Source organism: Erythrolamprus reginae, chromosome 4 (genome assembly GCF_031021105.1).
Source record: "Erythrolamprus reginae isolate rEryReg1 chromosome 4, rEryReg1.hap1, whole genome shotgun sequence".
Lineage (NCBI taxonomy): Eukaryota > Metazoa > Chordata > Lepidosauria > Squamata > Dipsadidae > Erythrolamprus > Erythrolamprus reginae.
Genome location: NC_091953.1, coordinates 10,956,771 through 10,978,821, shown reverse-complemented (window position 1 = coordinate 10,978,821; position 22,051 = coordinate 10,956,771). Strand labels below are relative to the sequence as shown.

The 22,051-nt window shown below is 42.1% G+C and overlaps 1 protein-coding gene across 3 annotated transcripts in view; it reads right to left on the bottom strand.

Moving 5' to 3' along the window:
• Positions 1–22,051, bottom strand: part of FAT3 (FAT atypical cadherin 3) — a 699,023-nt gene that overhangs the window by 604,920 nt on the left and 72,052 nt on the right. The window lies entirely within an intron of this gene.

Here is a 22,051-nt window from a genome sequence, read left to right as displayed (position 1 = left end):
GAGTGCATCTTAAACTTCCTATATTTGATGAATAAATTTAGTTTCTTTAAATCCAAAATAGCTCTCCAACCTCCGGAGGACTTTGGAACCATAAATAGGATGGAGTAAAAACCTAGGCCCTTCTGACCGGAAGGGACCGGTTGAATGGCTCTGATGGACAAAAGATGAGAAATGGCCTCCTCCATACGGTTACAATCTGAGGATGACCTGGGAGAAGGGCAGGAAATAAAACGTTTAGGGGGAGGAGAAATAAATTCTAAAAGAAGGCCTGATTGAACAGTGTCAATGACCCAAGGGTCCTTGGAGGTGAGACGCCAATCAGAGGCGAAATGAGCTAGGCGACCCCCTATGGGAATAGAGGTAGGATTACCATCTAGGTTTTTTTGAAGCCCTGTTAGAGGAAGCTCCCCTTTGGAAGCGAAACCCTCTACCCCTGGAGTTCCTACCTTGGGAACGAAAGCGGGGGGAATACTGACCTGGAGATCTCTGGTAGGAAGCCGCTTGATCTTGCTGGCGCCCTGGGCGACGAAAGGACTGCGTTTTGGTAGCCTTTTTTGTGGTTGGACCCAAAACTTTCTTCTTGTCCGTGGTTTCCGTGAGGAGTGGATCCAGAAGATCACCGAAGAGAAGGTCGCGCTTTAAGGGACCCTGGGATAACTGCCACTTTTGGCGAACTCCCGCTTGCCAAGGGCGAATCCATAGGAGTCTTCTTGCCGTAGTAGAAGCTGCAATAGACTTAGCAGAAAATCTAGTAGATTGCAAGGTGGCATCAGCCACGTACTGGGCAGCTGCAAAGACCTTGTTGAAGTCTTGTTGACCTCTCAAGTCATCGGGAGGAATATGCTGTTGAAGTTGGCGAAGCCACAGCAGCATGGCTCTGGAGAAAAAGGAAGCCGCTGCAGAGCTTTTAGTGGCCCAGGAATCAGCGGTGAATCCTCTTTTGAGCATTTGCTCAATGCGCTTGTCCTCTGGGCGGAGGACTTCCTCCGCCTCGCCTGGCACAGCCGCTGCCGAGTGAAGAATCTTGACAGGTTCATCCGGTTTGGGAAAGGATAGAAGCTCTTCATAGGAAGAGGAAAGTTTGTACAACTTTCTGTCCTTGGTAGAGGGATTAAGGCCAGAGGCTGGAAATTCCCACTGTTTGAGTAAAGCATCTTTAAATAACTTAGGCATAGGAATTACCTCGTTATCCTCCTGTTCCTCTGTGAAGTAAGGTAAATTCTCCTCCGGGGGATCAGTGGAAGTGGAGGCCTGTTTCTCCTGGGCCGCTAATCCCGTAGAAATTCTAGCTTTGAGGAGGAGAGATTTGAATAATTGAGAAGGAAAAATAGTAATAGGAGGGGGAACCTTTATTTGGGATTCCTCATCATCTGATAGGCCTTGAAAGGCATCCTCATCATCCTCTATATCCTCATATTCATCCTGGGAGGAATCTGAATCATCCTGAATAGGAGCTCTGACCGCTGAGGGAGAACCCAGGGGGCGGGAGGAGCGAGAAGGAGGAAGAGGTAAGGGAAGCTCATTGATGGAGGAGAGTTTGGCATCAATGGCTTTGGACAACACAGCAAAAATAGACTGAAACTCAGGAGGTAAGTTGGAAATATCAGCAGAAATGGCAGAAGAATCCCTAAAGGCCTGGGAGGATCCTGGCTGGGGGGAATCTTCAATAATATCTGGTTCCTCTGGACCTATGCCCCATAGGTTAGGTTGGGGTCTGTCTAGGTTTGGCTCATCCAGAGATAACACAGGGACCCCAGAAGGAGGAAGACTAGCAGCCTCTGGTGGGTCTTGACTACTGATTACTTGGGCCTGCACTTTCAAACGTTTTGCTGATTTGTCATGGATTTTTTGTAGGGCTAGGTCCCTTCTCTTCTCGGCCCTGGTGACCTTGGTCGAGGGGCGGGCCCCAGGAGAAGAGGAGGAAGAGGCCTGGGGAATACTAGTAATTTCATCGCCTGTAGGCCTGGCCTCTCTGGGACCTTTAGTTGTGCCTCTCTTGGGAAAGGTAGCCATAGTCTGACAATTAACAGAAGACAAGGCTGAGCCAATAACTGAATAATAAGGAGAAGAATTTCAAGGACTTCCCAAGAGGAATGGATCCTGCTTCGAGGCCTCGAAGCTGCTGAGACGTGAGGACAATCTGGGCAAACCCAGAGTTCGTGCCCCCAAATCCAGCGGGGCCAGCCTCCCTAAACTTTGTAATTAAGTAAACCAAGGCACTCTGGTTGGAGGCTTAGCCGGTGGAGAATTTAGCCTGGGACCCCCAAGGCCCGCTCCGGGATCCACGCGGTGGACTGAGGCCTACGCGGCTGGCAGGAGGCCAACACGAGAGGCCTAGATTTAAAAAGGGCGCGAAGGCCTTCGCGCCGAAAAAAATCGCTCCGTAAAATTTCTTAAAGGGGAAGCGATCGACTAAGTCCAGGAGACTAGAAGGCGTCTCACTCCGCAGGAGGTATTTTTTAAGCCCTTAAATATTTTTGTATACAATAAATAATCAATAATTCAATAGATAAATACTTGCACCAGGACCTCCAGGCCAAAGGATTAGAAGAATCCACAAGCGGCCGCAGGAATCGTAACCGGCAAAACCGCCGGGGGAAAACGAAACCGCAACTTCTCCCAAGGAAAAAAGCCTAGCCGCTTTTTTTCTTTTTTTCCTTTTAAACGGCTGGCGCAATTAGTGCAAGTAAATAATTAAAGACAATAAATCTTACTACTTTTTGAAGGAAAGGATCGAAGGGAAGGTGTTAGAATGTTGAACGAGCTATCACAATACAACCGCAGGATATGCGAACTGAGCGAATTCTGGGGAAGGGGCGGATCCGGCAAGCTTTTTTAATACTAGGCTCAGTTCCACCGGATTGGACATGAGCAACCCCATGTGACTGCTGGACCCGCTCCTTCAGTACGGAGAATGGAATTTTGCAGTGTCCTTCCCCTGGAGTGGGGAGGGAATGGGGATTTTGCAATATCCTTCCCCTGGAGTGGGGAGGGAATGGGGATTTTGCAGTGCCCTTCCCCCGGAGTGGGAAGGGAATGGAGATTTTGCAGTATCCTTCCCCCGGAGTGGGGAGCAAATGGGGATTTTACAATATCCTTCCCCCGGAGTGGGGAGGGAATGGGGATTTTGCAGTGTCCTTCCCCTAGAGTGGGGAGGGAATAGAATTTTGCAGTGTCCTTCCCCCCGGAGTGGGGATTTTGCAGTGCCCTTCCCCCGGAGTGGGCAGGGAATGGAGATTTTGCAGGATCTTTCCCCCCAGAGTGGTCCTCATTTCAACCTTAAAAAGGTCAAGGTAGAACTCCTAATAGTAGACAGAGTTAGCCTGCAGTATGCATGATAATCACTGCACCATCAAGACTCATACCCTTCGCTAACATAGCGAAAGCAGCTACATTCACACAACCTCTTACATTTATTTTTAATCCCGGTTTTTCTTTTGGTGAATCAGTTTATGATTCAAGTATTCTGCACATCCCGGAATCAGTTAATCAAATAAAACATACTGAGCCTGGCAGATGTCGGTCAATGCTATGTACTGGTGTCATTCTAGATATGATCATAGCCAATTGACAAGCTTTACATTTAAACGGTCTTCCATGAAATGGCTCCACTTTAAAGAAGAAGTCCGACGTTATCTGCCAAGTACAACGAACAGTTGATTGAACACATCGCATTTGGGATGTGTTTGCTCCAAAATTCCTCATAAAATGAAAATTACATTGCTACATAGTTTGGGGGTGATTTTACGTCAATGTCCTTAACTTCAATTTGCACCGTTCCCCTAATTATGCCTTTATGGAAATGAAGTAAACTGATATAACTGATGTAATTAGTGTCACTTGTGTGACGACACACCATACCGTAAATCAACATAAATTGAATGGCATCCTGATTTTTAATAGGACAGTGAACACAAGAACAAGGGGACACAATCTGAAGTTAGTTGGGGGAAAGATCAAAAGCAACATGAGAAAATATTATTTTACTGAAAGAGTAGTAGATCCTTGGAACAAACCTCCAGCAGACGTGGTTGGTAAATCCACAGTAACTGAATTTAAACATGCCTGGGATAAACATATATCCACCCTAAGATAAAATACAGAAAATAGTATAAGGGCAGACTAGATGGACCATGAGGTCTTTTTCTGCCGTCAGTCTTCTATGTTTCTATGATTAATACGGTTACTTTGGAAGCAATGGACCTGTCCCTCATTTGAGGAGATGTCTGGATGGAAATTTAACAGAGTAACAGAATAACAGAGTTGGAAGAGGCCTTGAAGGTCTTCTAGTTCATCCCTGGCTCATGGAGGAAACTACCATTTCGGACAACTGGTTTTAAAACTTCCACTGTTGGACAATTCACAACTTTTGGAGGCAAGATGTTCCAGTGATTGACTGTTCTAACTGTCAGGAAATTTCTCCTTAGTTCTAGGTTGCTTCTCTCCTTGACAAGTTGATTCCAAAGGTCGGAGCCGCCACAGAGAAGGCCCTTCCTCGTGGCACCGCCAGCCAACATTGTTTATTTATTTATTTATTTGTTTGTTTGTTTGTTTGGATTTATATGCTGCCCCTCTCCGAGGACTCGGGGCGGCTCACAGCATGTACAGAGAAACAGGAAACAATAATAACAATCCAATTATACCTTGAAAAGCAATCTTAAAATTCTAATTAAAAGCTATCACTATCATTCATTCAGCAGTCAAACTAAGCATTCATCGGTCAGGGGGGAAGGTCTAAGGAACCCCAGGCCTGGCGGCAAAGATGAGTTTTTAAACTTTTTCAGAAGTCAAGGAGGGTGGGGGCAGTACGAATCTCTGGGGGGAGCTGATTCCAGAGGGACGGACCCCCCACAGAGAAGGCTCTTCCCCTAGGTCCCGCCAGCCCACATTGTTTGGTCGACGGGACCCTGAGGAGACCAACTCTGTGGGGACCTAACTGGACGCTGGGATTCGTACGGCAGAAGGCGGTCTCGGAGATAATCTGGTCCTATGCAATGTAGGGCTTTATAGGTCATAACCAACACTTTGAATTGTGTCCGGAAACAAATTGGTAGCCAATGCAGTCCGCAAAGTGATGGTGAGATATGAGCAATTCTTGGAAGGCCCAAGACTGCTCGCGCGGCTGCAATTTGGACGAGCTGAGGTTTGGCGGATGGGACCTGGAGAAGGCCAGCCCTATGGGCCCTTATTGGCCGTTGAGAGGTATGAGGCAGAAGGCAGCCCCATAAATAGTCTGGCCTCTGGTTAACAACCAGTTTGCCCAGAATTGAAAAATGTGAGCCAGAGTGCCTTGTGCACATGCGCGCTGTGTCAAAAACACACTAACTGATAGCTTTGCTCGCATGCACACCGTGCACATCAGCACACTGTATCAAAAACATGGCAACTGTATAAGACAAGATAGTGCCCAGGCAGGTGGGTAGCTCCAGTCAAAGGCCGTAACCATCAGTTCAACAGAAGTGGTCCAAACTGTTTGATTCCCACCCCCGCCCCTAGGTCCTGCTTTTCATTAAAAAAGACAGACCCAATTCCAGCAATTGCTCTTCATATGTTTTAGCTTTCAGTCCCCTAATTATATTTACTGCTCTTCTCTATACTGTTTCTAGAGTCTCAACATAGAAACATAGAAGACTGACGGCAGAAAAAGACCTCATGGTCCATCTAGTCTGCCCTTATACTATTTTCTGTATTTTATCTTAGGATGGATATACAGTATGTTTATCCCAGGCATGTTTAAATTCAGTTACTGTGGATTTATCTACCACGTCTGCTGAAAGTTTGTTCCAAGGATCTACTACTCTTTCAGTAAAATAATATTTTCTCATGTTGCTTTTGATCTTTCCCCCAACTAACTTCAGATTGTGTCCCCTTGTTCTTGTGTTCACTTTCCTATTAAAAACACTTCCCTCCTGGACCTTATTTAACCCTTTAACATATTTAAATGTTTCGTTCATGTCCCCCCTTTTCCTTCTGTCCTCCAGACTATACAGATTGAGTTCATTAAGTCTTTCCTGATACGTTTTATGCTTAAGACCTTCCACCATTCTTGTAGCCCGTCTTTGGACCCGTTCAATTTTGTCAATATCTTTTTGTAGGTGAGGTCTCCAGAACTGAACACAGTATTCCAAATGTGGTCTCACCAGCATTCTATATAGCGGGATCATAATCTTCCTCTTCCTGCTTGTTATACCTCTAGCTATGCAGCCAAGCATCCTACTTGCTTCCTTGTTTTTTATATTGTGGCGATCAAAACTGGATGTTAATATTTCAAATATGGTTTTACCAAGGCATCATAAAGTGTTATTAGCATCTCATGTGATCTTCTCTATACCTCTAGATCAGTGTTTCCCAACCTTGGCAACGTGAAGAAATTTGGACTTCAACTCCCAGAATTCTCCAGCCAGCGAATGCTGGCTGGGGAATTCTGGGAGTTGAAGTCCAGATATCTTCAAGTTGCCAAGGTTGGGAAACACTGCTCTAGATCACAGGTTTTCCTCCTTTCAACTTGAACCAGGGAAAGGTTACATGTGGTTGTTGATTTTTGTCAAATCACCCTGGTATACCCAAATATGGGAGGGAGCATACTGCTTCCTTTTTGCTTCTCACCCCCTCCGGGGGCTATATCCATGGCCATTATTTTTTTTATAGCTTACAAACCTAGGCAGAAAAAACCCTGGACACACATACAACCTGAGAGAAACCCCTCTTAGCAGTAGCGACTGCGAAAGAGACCTCGGAGTCTTGGTGGACAATCAACTAAACATGAGCCAACAATGTGCAGCAGCAGCTTAAAAAGCCAACACAATCCTAAGCTGCATCAACAGGGGAATACACTCCAAGACCAGGGAAGTCTTAATACCACTCTACTACGCCCTGGTCCGACCACACCTGGAGTACTGTATTCAGTTCTGGTCACCACACTTCAAAAGAGACATTGAAACTCTGGAGAAGGTGCAGAAAAGAGCAACCAAGATGATTAAGGGACTGGAAACCAAGACTTACGAAGAGAGACTGAGGGAACTGGGCATGGATAGCCTAGAGAAAAGGAGGGCCAGAGCGGACATGATAGTAGTCTACAAGTATACGAGGGGATGTCACAGAGAGGAGGGGATCACTTTATTCTTCAGGGCACCAGAGGGCCGGACGAGGAACAATGGCTGGAAGCTGACAAAGGAGAGATTCAACATGGAGATAAGGAGGAACTTCCTGACAGTCAGAGCGATCAACCAATGGAACAACCTACCAGCGGACGTTGTGAACTCCAACACTCTGGACATTTTTAAGAGAAGATTAAACTGCCACTTGACTGGTGTACTATAGGGTTCCTGCTTGGGCAGTGGGTTGAACTCGATGGCCTTCATGGTCCTTTTCAACTCTAACAATAAATAAATAAATAAATAAACTATATTCTATGTGTGTAACATATTTTTGCTGATAGTGAAAAGGGAGGGAGACTAGTATAGATCTATTTCAAGATATTTTGCTCTCATCAGCTGGCGATTACCAAGATTTGAACCTGGGGAATCTGCCTGTAAGGCAGTAGCTCTATCATTATTCTATCCCACCTGGTTCAAATATAGGGAGCTGGACTAGAAGACCTCCAAGGTCCCTTCAAGCTCTATTCTGAGTCTGGTTCTGATTCCTCAGAAAGGGCTGGAAAGTTAAACCCCTTTCTTATCCGGAACTCTGTTGACAAGTAAATTGTCGGATAATATTGAGCTTGCTTACTAAATATATTCCCTCCGGTTCTGCAGGAGATTGTGGTCAAAGTATGTGATACAACATCCTATCGGTCACAAGCACAACATGCAGTTTCAACTACATGTGTGAATATCTCCAAGTTGCCAACAATGTTGGTTTCAAACTGATTTTAATGCTCTATACCTTCCAGTGTTGCCATGGATTCGGACAGCCTTGCAAATTCGATAAACTAATGAGAAATAAATCAGTAAATAAGTATTCCTCAAGGAAACGGAGAGAACACAATGAAAACCGTGTGTTTTGATTGCACAAGCTTTTAAGAATTTCCATTTACACCTGGATTTTTGCTTAGAGAGAGAAATGAAGTCTCCAGCTCCAAATGGCCATTGATTTTTATTCTCACTCGTCCTAGCTGCCATTATTAAATGCTAGGCTTCATTTTGATTATTTTAATGACCGCGGTCGAAGAGATATTATTTTTTGTAGTTAACGCCATAATTGCAACTTGAGCAAAAAAAAGTGAAAAAAATTGTTAGTCTCTCTAATCTGTTTTGAGATATCTATGCGTTTTCAAGAAAGAAAGAAAGAAAAAAGGTGTTTTCATCATACACAGGTACTTTAGAAACATAGAAACATAAAAAACTGACGGCAGAAAAAGATCTCATGGTCCAGCTAGTCTGCCCTTATAATATTTCCTGTATTTTATCTTAGGATGGAGATATGTTTATCCCAAGCATGTTTAAATTCAGTTACTGTGGATTGAACAACCACGTCTGCTGGAAGTTTGTTCCAAGGATCTACTACTCTCTTTCAGTAAAATAATATTTTCTCAACTGTATATGACTATTGAGATGTTTTCTTTTTTATGTAATTGAACATTAAAATATAAAACATTTAAAAAATGCAATTTCAGAAACATTACACAGCTCTTAATTAACTTAAAATATATTAGTGATGTTATTAGGAGTTTTGGTCTTTGGGAAGAGGTGATAAACTTATAATCAGGAAAATAAAATCTAGCTATAGATGCTGACAGTGTATTTACCCATCACAACATTTTATGTGCCCCGTATTGGATTCTCGCATTAACAACTTCCTCGGTTGGGTTTGGCGGCTGGCCCACTAAAATCCAAAACTCTTTTGACCCATTAAAGAAAATGTGCCTGATTAAAGTTATTCAATTAAACAAATCTTGGTCAGCAGAACCATTAAAATGAAATGTCCTAATGGAATTTATTTAAATCTGCGTACGATTCCAGCAATTGCTTTGAAGGAAAGGGTTTTTTTCATTTTTAGATATTGAATTCCTGTCCTGCAATGACCTCTGTCTTGGAAAAAGATAAAGGTTGGGTCCGTCCCTTGCCCCCCCCCCCCCAAATCGGTCAGGTCCAGGGCTGCGGTGTTCATCTGGGGGATGGTTACCGGGCGGGGGTTGCTACTTACCACCGCTTAGCACCGTGTGTGATGCACGCAAAGCTCCGGGCAACCAGCAGGTGCACACCCAGCAAGATTTGGGGTCTGCGCATGCACAGAGAGCGAAATCTTGCAAGAGGCCATGCGGCCGTGTGAGATTTTTGCATTTCTTTTGCGCATGCGTGGAAGGAAAAACATAGAAACATAGAAGATTGATGGCAGAAAAAGACCTCATGGTCCATCTAGTCTGCCCTTATACAATTTCCTCTATTTTATCTCAGGGTGGATATGTGTTTATCCCAGGCATGTTTAAATTCAGTTATTGTGGATTGACCAACCACGTCTGCTGGAAGTTTGTCCCAAGCATCTACTACTCTTTCAGTAAAATAATATTTTCTCACGTTGCTTCTGATCTTCCCCCCAACTGACCTCAGATTGTGTCCCCTTGTTCTTGTGTTCACTTTCCTATTAAAAACACTTCCCTCCTGAACATGATTTAACCCTTTAACATACTTAAACGTTTCGATCATGTCCCTACTTTCCCTTCTGTCCTCCAGACTTTACAGATTGAGTTCATTAAGTCATTCCTGATACGTTTTATGCTTAAGACCTTCCACCATTTTTGCAGTCCGTCTTTGGACCTGTTCAATTTTGTCAATATCTTTTTGCAGGTGAGGTCTCCAGGTCTGGACACAGTATTCCAAATGTGGTCTCACCAGCGCTCTATACAGCAGGGATCATAATCTCCCTCTTCCTGCTCGTTATACCTCTAGCTATGTAGCTAAGCATCCTACTTGCTTTCCCTACCGCCTGGCTGCACTTTTCACCCGTTTTGAGGAATCACCAAAAGTCGCTGAAATCTCACGCACATGACTCCATGTGTCACATGTACAATAGGTTCGCCCTCCCGGACCTACACCATGGATTTCATCACCTTCCCAAGAGAAGCTTTGTAAATCACAGATTCAAAATGAGACTTCATCAACATCAACTTACAACAGTTCGTTTAGAGACCATTCAAAGTTACAAAGTGAAAAAAGTGACTTACGACATTTCTCCCACTTATGACTGTTACAGTGTCCCCACCGTCATGTGATTTACATTTAGATGTTTGATAACAGGTTCATAATTAAGATGGTTGCATTATCCTGGGGAAGCCAGAGTCACGTAACTGCAATTAACAAATGTGGTAAGGAAACATAGAACCATAGAAGATTGACGGCAGAAAAAGACCTCACGGTCCATCTAGTCTGCCCTTATACTATTTCCTGTGTTTTATCTTAGGATGGATCTATGTTTCTCCTGGGCATGTTTAAATTCAGTGACTGTGGATTTACCGACCACCTCTGCTGGACATTTGTTCCAAGCATCTATTACTCTTTCAGTAAAATAATATTTTCTCACATTACTCCTAAACTTTCGCCCAACTAAAACACTTCCCTCCTTGTTCTGTCGGGCTCTCTGGTAGACTCCTCCCAAAAATTCACAGGTACAAATTTCAGACACACACACACGTTTGAAAATTCAAAACAATGTTCTTTATAATGAAAATTCACTTAAACCAAGCCCTCTTTTGGTATAGCAAAGAGCACTCGTCTCCAAACAAACTGGTAATTTGTACAAGTTCCTTATCAGTTCTGTGATACTTAGCTTGCAGCTCGGAGGCAATTCACAGTCCTTCTTCTTTCACAAAGTGAAACACACTTTGCCCTGGTTTAGTTTCAAAGCAGGGAAAAATCAGCACACAAAAAGTCAAAGTCAGTAAAGCAGTCACGAAACACAACGATCAGATAATCCTCCACAATGGCCAAACTCACACGCTGCTATTTATAGCAGCCTCACTAATTACCACAGCCCCACCCAACCACAGGTGGCCTCATTTTCTTTGATAATAATATCTCAGTTGTTGCTGCCTATGCATCGCTCTCCGCATGCGTGGCTGTATCATTAACTCTTGTTCTGAATCCAAGGAGGAGCTAGATAATCGATCCCCTTCTGAGCTGTCTGCCACAATCTCCTCCTCCCTGTCACTCATGTCTTCTTGGTGAGAGGAGCCTTCATCAGCAGATTCCACGGGGGGGGGGGGCAAAACAGGCCTGCAGCATGTGAATGTCTCCCCCACATCCACAGTCCTTGGAGCAGGAGCTGGGCGAGAGCTAACCACAACACTCCTGAAACTTATTTAACCCTTTAACATATTTAAATGTTTCGATCATGTCCCCCCCCTTTCCCTTCTGTCCTATACAGATTGAATGTGGTAAAATAGGGCAAAACTTGCAATAAATTTCTCACTGAGCAACAATAGCACTTCAATTTATATACCCCTTCGTAGTGCTTTAATAGCCTTCTCTATGCAGTTTAAAGAATCAGCATATTGCTCCCAACAATCTAGGTCCTCATTTTACCCACCTCGGAAGGATGGAAGGCTGAGTCAACCTTGAGCCGATGGTGAGATTTGAACTGCTGGACTATAGCTAGCAGTTAATTGAAGTAGCCTGCAGTGCTGAACTCTAACCATTGTGCAACCCCACCTCTTGTTGAGGACTACATGTATTTATTTGTGCTCATCGGTTTCAGGCCCTTCCTGAAAAACAAATCCATGGATTGACAGCCAGAGTACAATAGTGCCCTTATTTTTTTTTTAAATATATCAAGATTGTGAAAGAATCATCCAACCTGCTCCTAGCAATCTTTCTCCCTTCGTTTTTTTCACGCAAACATACTTATATGGGAAGTTTTTTAAAAAAACAAAAATTATTTATTGTTTAATTAACACCATTGCTCCTGAAAATATATTTGCAATCCTCCTGGGCATGTTTTATAGGATTTCATTAGCGCTGGGTAAAACAAGCAATGACGCTTTGCCATGTGCTTTGATTGCAAGACCCGGTCTTGTAAATCGGAAATGCAAATATTTGTCAGCTTGCATGAAATAAATGCTTCAGCAGATGCAAGATACATTCACACAGTGCTTTTGGGAAGCTTATCACTCTACCAATTTTTGATTTCTTCCTCCACCTCTCTTAAACATTTTTATATTACAGTGTTCCCTTCACTTTCACGGGTCCGACATTTGCAAAATGTCTATACAGTGTTCCCTCGCTTTTCGCGGGGGATGCGTTCCGAGACCGCCCACGAAAGTTGAATTTCCGCGAAGTAGAGATGCGGAAATAAATACACTAATTTTGGCTATGAACAGTGTCACAAGCCTTCCCTTAACACTTTAAACCCCTAAATTACAATTTCCCATTCCCATAGCAACCATTTAGATTATTACTCACCATGTTTATTTATTAAACTTTATTAAAAAAAATATTTATTAAAGGCGGACGAAAGTTTGGCGATGACATATGACGTCATCACACAGGAAAAACCGTGGTATAGGGGAAAAAACTGCAAAGTATTTTTTAATTAATATTTTTGAAAAAGCGTGGTATAGGCTTTTCGCGAAGTTCGAACCCGTGAAAATTGAGGGAACACTGTACCACGGTTTTTCAAAAAAGATTAATTAAAAAATACTTCATGGGTTTTTTTCTACACCACGTTTTTTCCCACCCGTGATGTCATACTTCGTCACCAAATTATTGTTAATAAATAATTATGTTAATAAATATCAGGATCATTAAGTATCTCCTTCAATGGTGAATACCAGTAATAATGGTGAGTAATAATCTAAAAGTTTTTAAGGGAATGGGAAATTGTAATTTAGGGGTTTAAAGTGTATGGGGATGCAAATAATAAATATAAAAAAGAAATATATAACTTAATAATACATATTTTAGTAGCTCCTAGAATTGTTTTTGCACAAAGATGGAAAGAAATGGAAACACCGAAAGAAGAAGAGGTTCTTAGGAAAATTATTGAATGTGCAGAGTTAGATATGATGACGAGGTGGTTAAATAGCCAAGAAGAATCTGAATTCTATAACATTTGGCAGATGGTATATATCTGGTGGAATAAAAAGAATGTTTAAGGAAGTTAAAACATAAAGTTAAATAGTTAAACTTATTAGAATAAGTTATGTAGTGATGTTTTATACTGGAATTTACTTCTCTGAATTGATCTAAGCTATAATTAGTTTTTCCTTTTTCTATTAAGATGACTTCTACTTTTGAGCGGAGCAATTGTAGCTCCTTTTCATGTTATGTGTTCTGTTTGGTCTTTTAACGTTTCTTTGTAATGTCTTTTTATTTCCAAAAATAATAAAAATGTTTCAAAAAATAAAAGTGTTAGGGGATGTCCTGCGAGACTGTTCATAGCCAAAAATAGTGTACTGTACTTACTTCCGCACCTCAGTTGTCAAGCTTGGTGTATGGTTTGATTTCGTTTGATTGGATTGTGTGATTATTTTATTATAAGGGTTTTAAATTGCATTTTTAAAAAACTGGATTTGTACACTGTTTGTTGTTGTGAGCCGCCGCGAGTCTTCGGAGAGGGGCGGCATACAAATCTAATATATTATTTATTTATTTATTTATTTATTTATTTATTTTATTTATTTATTAGATTTGTATGCCGCCCCTCTCTGAAGACTTGGGGCGGCTAACAATATGAAAAGACAATGTAAACAAATCTAATATTAAAAACAATCTAAAAAACCCCAATTTAAAGAACCACTCATACATAGAAACATACCATGTATAAATTCTATAAGCCTAGGGGGAAGGGAAATTTCAATTCCCCCATGCCAGACGACAGAGGTGGATTTTAAGGAGCTTGCGGAAGGCAAGGAGGGTGGGGGCAACTCTGATATCTGGGGGGAGCTGATTCCAGAGGGTCGGGGCCGCCACAGAGAAGGCTCTTCTCCTGGGTCCCGCCAAACGACATTGCTTAGTCGACGGGACTTGGAGAAAGCCAACTCTGTGGGACCTAACCAGTCGCTGGGATTCGTGCGGCAGAAGGCGGTCCCGGAGATATTCTGGTCCGATGCCATGAAGGGCTTTATAGGTCATAACCAACACTTTGAATTGTGACCAGAAATTGATCGGCAATCAATGCAGACTGCGGAGTGTTGGTGTAACATGGGCATACCTAGGGAAGCCCATGATTGCTCTCGCAGCTGCATTCTGCACGATCTGAAGTTTCCGAACACTTTTCAAAGGTAGCCCCTTATTATTATTATTACTATCGCCTTACCTATCCATTAAAGTTGGGAAGAGAGGTCTCTCTTCAGGCCCCTAGTCTGAGAATATGCTAAAATCGGGGAACTGAAATCAGGCTTTCTGATCTCCTCTAGAAAAGTTAAAGTTACACCCAACCAGTTTGGAATTGAGGGACGTCAAAACCTAGTTGCTCCTGGAAGATTTGGGGATTTGTGACTTGTTTATGAATGGTGTGAAGACCCTCGCCTCCCACTAAGAAGGTTGAGAGTTCAATCCTAGATGTTTCTCTTTCCTAGAGCACCAAGAAAAAATATGTGCTGTGAACTCCATGAGGTGTCAGGAAGGGCACCCGGCTAGTAAATGCTCAACTCCAGTCACCGGGCTCTATCTTGAATTAAGGGGTTACAGCCTTACAGGGTCATAAAAAGGTAGTTAACATTGTGACTGTTTATATTGACGGAATGTTTCCTGGCAGCGTTAGGAATTTGAATGCCATGCATAGAGTTGGTTGCACAATCGGCCAGAAGTTTAGACTGGATTTGACATTTTTGGCCACCTACTGAGTTTTACTGTGTTACAGTTGCTGCTGTAGTTATTAATATTTAAAACGCATTGTTTTAACCTTTGTTACAAGGCTGAAGACTCTGGCTCGAGACAGGACTATGATTGAAAGAGTCTGTAAGCCTACATAATGTTATTACAGTTATTAAAAATTAATGTACATTGTTTTAATCTTAGTTGGAGCGTCGGCTATGATTGAAACAGTCTGTAAGTTTACATAATAAATGTCCAAATGGAAATATGTTATGAGCCGAGGTGGCGCAGCAATTAGAATGCAGTATTGCAGTCTTAATCTAACCACTGCCAGTAGTTCGATCCGGACCATCTCAAAGTTGATTCAGCCTTCCATCCTTCCGAGATGGGTAAAATGAGAGTCCAGATTGTTGGGGTCAATATGCTGACTCTGTAAATCCCTTAGAGTGGGCTTTAAAGCACTGTGAAGCAGTATATGAGTCCAATTGCTTTTGCTACCATATACAGTGATACCTCTAAGAACGCTGCTGAATGAAGGAGGTGAGGGGAATTAAAAAAAACCCTAAACTTTAAGGCTTTTAAAAAAAAGAGGGACTCTGAGCTGGCGAGGAGGAGCACCCGGTGCGAGGCTGCCTACCGTACACTGCGCCAGAGAGAGAAACCCAGGGGAAAAGGCAGGAAACTGGCTGGGCCTTTGTGCTGCTCTCAAATTTCCTGGGAAATTTTTCCGGGCTCAGGTTCTTAAGTAAAAAATGGTTCTTAAGTAGAGGCAAAAAAATCTTGAACACCCAGTTCTTATCTAGAGAAGTTCTTAAGTAGAGGCGTTCTTAGAGGTATCACTGTATATGGAAGGCTGAATCAACTTTGAGATGGTCCGGATCGAACTACTGGCAGTGGTTAGATTAAGACTGCAATACTGCATTCTAATTGCTATGGTTTTTTTCTTTTGATTATCATTGTAACTTTGAAAGTCACTAAAAGAGACAGTGGTTAAACGAGGACTACTGTACGCAAAAGCTACAGAAGAAACAGGACAGTACTATTCTTTTCTCACTAGGCTCCTGCTGCAGAGAAAGACGGATTCTGTAATGAAAAAAGGAGATGGACCGAACAACAAGTTTCTCGATTATGCTCCTAGGTAACATAAAGGCTATTTTTAGTGACAAATGAGTAGTTTTCAAGTCTTTTTTTTTTTTAACAGCAAGTGCTTTGGGGAATACATGAAAGAGAAAAAGGGAAACTGGAATTACGCTAGTCGCTCAATTTACTTTCCCCCATGGAAATTTAAAAGTCATCCAAACTGGTCAGCTGGCAAAGAGGTTAAAGAGTAGAGATAGTCGCTTACAATAACAATGGAGCCCAAAATTTAGTGAGTGAGTGAGAAATTTGTTAAGCTGGTTTTTGCCGCATTTTATGACTTCTCTTCTCACCTCTGTTAAGTGAATCACTGCAGTTGTTTTATTAGTAACACGTTCCTCCTCGACCTATAACCATAATGAAATACAGTGTTCCCTCGATTTTCGCGGGGGATGTGTTCCGAGACCACCCGCGAAAGTCGAATTTCCGTGAAGTAGAGATGCGGAAGTAAATACACCATTTTTGGCTATGAACAGTATCGCAAGCCTTCCTTTAACACTTTAAACCCCTAAACTGCAATTTCGCATTCCCTTAGCAACCATTTAGATTATTACTCATCATGTTTATTTATTAAAGTTTATTAAAAAAAAAATATTAAAGGCGGACGAAGGTTTGGCGATGACGTATGACGTCATCGGGCGGGAAAAACTGTGGTATAGGGAAAAAAACAGCAAAGTATTTTTTAATTAATATTTTTGAAAAACCGTGGTATAGCCGTTTCACGAAGTTCGAACCCTATAGCACACCAGTCAAGTGGCAGTTCAATCTTCTCTTAAAAATGTCCAGAGTGTTGGAGTTCACAACGTCCGCTGGTAGGTTGTTCCATTGGTTGATCGCTCTGACCGTCAGGAAGTTCCTCCTTATCTCCATGTTGAATCTCTCCTTGGTCAGCCTCCAGCCATTGTTCCTCATCCGGCCCTCTGGTGCCCTGAAGAATAAAGTGATCCCCTCCTCTCTGTGACATCCCCTCGTATACTTGTAGACTGCTATCATGTCCGCTCTGGCCCTCCTTTTCTCTAGGCTATCCATGCCCAGTTCCCTCAGTCTCTCTTCGTAAGTCTTGGTTTCCAATCCCTTAATCATCCTGGTTGCTCTTTTTTGCACCTTATCCAGAGTTTCAATGTCTCTTTTGAAGTGTGGTGACCAGAACTGAATACAGTACTCCAGGTGTGGTCGGACCAGGGCGTAGTAGAGTGGTATTAAGACTTGCCTGGTCTTGGAGTGTATTCCCCTGTTGATGCAGCTTAGGATTGTGTTGGCTTTTTAAGCTGCTGCTGCACATTGTTGGCTCATGTTTAGTTGATTGTCCACCAAGACTCCGAGGTCTCTTTCGCAGTCGCTACTGCTAAGAGGGGTTTCTCCCAGGTTGTATTCCCCATGGTGTTAGGAATTAAAGCTTCTATTCTGGCTTCTTGGAACGTATTTTTATATTCCGACCAATCAGGCGTTTACAGTGGAGATGTCCTTCTGACTCTCCTACCAATCAAAAGTTCTGTTGGGAGAACTGGCACTAGACTTATGGTTGGGGGTCACCACAGCATGAAGAACTGTATTAAGGGGTCGCGGCGTTAGAAAGGTTGAGAACCACTGGTTTACAATGTCACATCTATTTATAGCTATTAAATCTACAAACCCTGACACCAACTTATACGTAGCAGCCATAAAAAAAATCCACATTTCAAATTCCTCTAGTTTCTTCAACTGGCTCTTCACATCCTCCATCAGAGACCAACTCTCTACTCAGTACAGCAGCATAGAAAAGATGTAACATCTTTTCTAGGCCAAAAAAAGCAGCATCTTAAGTAACTTGCAGGAACAGGGACTTAACCAACAGGCAGGTCAATTCCAGTTGAAGGAGGAAGTCCTGAGCTACAGTATTTTTTTTAATTGATTGATTGATTGATTGATTGATTCATTCATTCATTGGATTTGTATGCCGCCCCTCTCCGTAGACTCGGGGCGACTAACAACAGTGGTAAAAACAACATGCAACAATCCAATACTAAAGCAGCTAAAAACCCTTATTTTAAAACCAATCATACATACAAACATACCATACATAAATTGTAGAAGCCTAGGGGGAAAGAATATCTCAGTTCCCCCATGCCTGACGACAGAGGTGGGTTTTAAGAAGCTTACAAAAGGCAAGAAGGGTGGGGGCTATTCTAATCTCTGGGGGGAGTTGGTTCCAGAGGGCCAGGGCCGCCACAGAGAAGGCTCTTCCCCTGGGTCCCGCCAAACAACATTGTTTAGTTGACGGGACCCGGAGAAGGCCAACTGTGTGGGACCTAATCGGTCATTGGGATTCGTGCGGCAGAAGGTGGTCTCGAAGGTATTCTGGTCCGATGTAGGGCTTTATAGGTCATAACCAACACTTTGTATTGTGACCGGAAACTGAACGGCAACCAATGCAGACTGCGGAGGAGTGTTGGTGTGACATGGGCATATTTAGGGAAGCCCATGATTGCTCTCGCAGCTGCATTCTGCACGATCTGAAGTTTCCGAACACTTTTCAAAGGTAGCCCCATGTAGAGAGCGTTACAGTAGTCGAGCCTCGAGGTGATGAGGGCATGAATGACTGTGAGCAGTGACTCCCGATCCAAATAGGGTTGCAACTGGTGCACCAGGCGAACCTGGGCAAACGCCCCCCTCGCCACAGCTGAAAGATGTTTCTCTAATGTGAGCTGTGGATCGAGGAGGACGCCCAAGTTGCGGACCCTCTCTGAGGGGGTTAGTAATTCCCCCCCCCCAGGGTAATGGATGGACAGATGGAATTGTCCTTGGGAGGCAAAACCCACAGCCACTCCGTCTTATTTTGGTGCTATAATAGAATTCAACAATATAAATTACTTCCCAAATGTGAGCTAGTATGATTTAAAAACTATATACATCCACATATGCTAATATGAAAGTCATGTAGATAGATGAGATCTTCCCTTTTTTCTAAAACAACAAAAGTGACCTGATAAAGTAACACAATTCTCTGCCAAGATTTTACGGTGTCTGTTGCGTGTCCTTTCCAAGCTGTTCTTGCTTTGACGGTTTGCACCGTCTTGATATTCGAGATGAAAGATCTCTGATCTAAGTACAGATTAATCATCTCAGCTCTTCCTCAAAACTGGGCAGACAGCTGTGAACGGATCTCTCTTTTAAATTCCTCTAAGCTGCTACTACTATCCACATGTGTTGTGATAAACAGCAGGAGAAAAAGAGCTGAATTGTAAGACAGAACACATCAAGGAGATGGGCTTGTGGACAGCATCCATATTGCGACATCACTTTCCCCCAATGTCCACAACAGCTTCCTCAAATTATAACAAAAGAAGATCCAATCTAGGTCAGTTATTGGGGCCACGGGTTTAGTCTTCCAAGCTTTTATTTTTTATAATATATTTTAATTGATTATATAATATAGAACATACACACAACATATAACAATGTGCTCAGTGGTTAGTGCCCACCACGAGACAACATTCATACCCCTCCACCAAAATGGGGGCATATTTTATACAGTGTTCCCTTGATTTTCACGGGTTCGAACTTCGCGAAACGTGGCTATACCACGAAACGTGGCTATACCACGGTTTTTCGAAAATATTAATTAAAAAATACTTTGCAGTTTTTCCCCCTATACCATAGTTTTTCCCGCCCAATGACGTCATACGTCATCGCCAAACTTTCGTCCGCCTTTAATAAATATTTTTTTTTAATAAACCTAAATAAATAAACATGGTGAGTAATAATCTAAATGGTTGCTAAGGGAATGAGAAATTGCAGTTTAGGGGTTTAAAGTGTTAAGGGAAGGCTTGTGATACTGTTCATAGCCGAAAATAGTGTATTTACTTCCGCATCTCTACTTCGCGGAAATTCGACTTTCGCGGGCGGTCTCAGAACGCATCCCCCGCGAAAATCGAGGGAACACTGTATACCATTTTAACTCAAGAGCAATATACTGTATCTATTTACATATTATAAAGTGATTCCAATTTATTCTTTGTAGCTTGGTCTCAAATTCTACTGGCCATATATCCTCTTACCTTGTCCCATCGTCCAATCAATTCCTGCAGATCAGTTTCATTGGCCAAATTCATCCTCTTATTCATAATCTCAAATTGAATATGATCCACCTTATACCGATACCAGTTTTGTATTGTCCATTTTGTCGCTTCCTTCCAGCCTAAGACTATTACCGCCTGAGCCCTTTCTATCACTGCTTTTTTATTTCTCTAAATTCTCCAATCTCGTTCCTTTTAGACAACTAGACACAAGAACAGTTTTTTCCCGAACGCCATCATTCTACTAAACAAATAATTCCCTCAACACTGTCAGACTTTTTACTAAATCTGCACTTCTATTTCTACTAGTTTTTTCTCATCATTCCTATCATCCTTTTCCTCCCACTTAGGAGTGTATGACTGTAACTTGCTTGTATCCTAAGATCTTTATTAATATTGATTGTTTCTTCATTGCTTATTTGACCCCTACGACAATCATTAAGTGTTGTACCACATGATTCTTGACAAATGTATCTTTTTCATTTATGTACGCTGAGAGCATCTGCACCAAGGCAAATTCCTTGTGTGTCCAATCACATTTGGCCAATAAAACATTCTATTCTATTCTATTCATTTAACTAATAGTGCCATTTCCTTTGTAATTGCCCATCGTATATTTAACATCCTATTAATATCCTCTTGCACTTTTTTCCAAAAGTTCTGCACTACCAGGCATTCCCAAAACATATTCATAAACACTCCCTTATCTTGACACCCATGCCAACAAGTATTCTTAACTCTTCTAAGCTTTTAGACTCATGCTGCAAACCATCCTGAGGGAATTTCTCTCACACAAAATGCCATTAAGAACATAAGAACATAAGAAGAGCCATGCTGAATGCATAGATCCAGGGAGCTACATTCAAATCTCGTGTAGTCATTTCTAAGTACAGGCGGTGGACAAAAAAATGGAAACACTTGACTTTTTGGCATCATAATGTTTGAACGTGTTCAAATCAATCAAAACTTGACATATTTTAATGCTTTTTTAATTCTGTTATTTGATATGTTTTTTAAATTACCTTTTTTTAAACAGAAATTTAAGGAAATTGCTTTTAACCTTCTAGAAATGGCAGACCTCTCAGACTTTCAAAGAGGCCTAATTTTTGGTGCTCGAATGGCAGGCGCTAGTGTAACAGAAAGTGACCAAATGTTTGGAAATTCAAGAGGTCATGTCTCAAAAGTAATGACTGCTTTTGAAAGAGAAGGGAAAACGTCCTCAGCCAAGCACAGGTCTGGTCAAAAGTCGAAGTTGTCTGAGAGAGACCGTCAGACTCTAAAGCGAATTGTTAGAGCGGATCGCAAGACCACAGCTCCTAAAATCACTGCAGAGCTCAATAGACACGTACAGAACCCAGTTTCCACAAAAACTGTTCGAAGGGAGCTTTACAAATCTGGATTCCACGGAAGAGCTGCAAGGTGTTTCCATTTTTCTGTCCACCCCTGTAAGTGGAAGATGTCATTGCTTAAGTTTTCTTTTTGACCATGGATGAAGAAATAATCTCCATTGACAAATCGCCAGTTTAGTGACAGTGACAACTGCTCTCAAGAAAAGAAAGGCATAAATAGAAGAAATAAAATGCCCACATTCCCTTGAGGAAAACACAGCTATTTAAACAGACTTATTTTTTCCATATATGGCTTTATTCTCAAAGCAGCATTTAAGCACATGAAAAACCAAAACAAATCTGTCTGAAATATGCAACGGGTTTTATTTCTTACTTATTCACCATTCTTTGCTTCTTCCTCTAATAATTCTATTGTTTTTGTTAAACATCTCTTCAAATGATATTGTATTTTTTAAAAACGTCCTTAGTTTTTGGGAAAATAAACGTACAGATAGTACCCACTTACAGGGTGTCCAGGGGGAAAACATTTTGAAATTCCCTGATATAAGTCTGCACTACTACCGTGTTTCCCCGAAAGTAAGACAGTGTCTTACTTTCTTTTTACCCCCAAAAGCCCCACTACGTCTTACTTTAGAAACATAGAAGACTGACGGCAGAAAAAGACCTCTTGGTCCATCTAGTCTGCCCTTTTACTATTTCCTGTATTTTATCTTAGGATGGATATATGTTTATCCCAGGCATGTTTAAATTCAGTTACTGT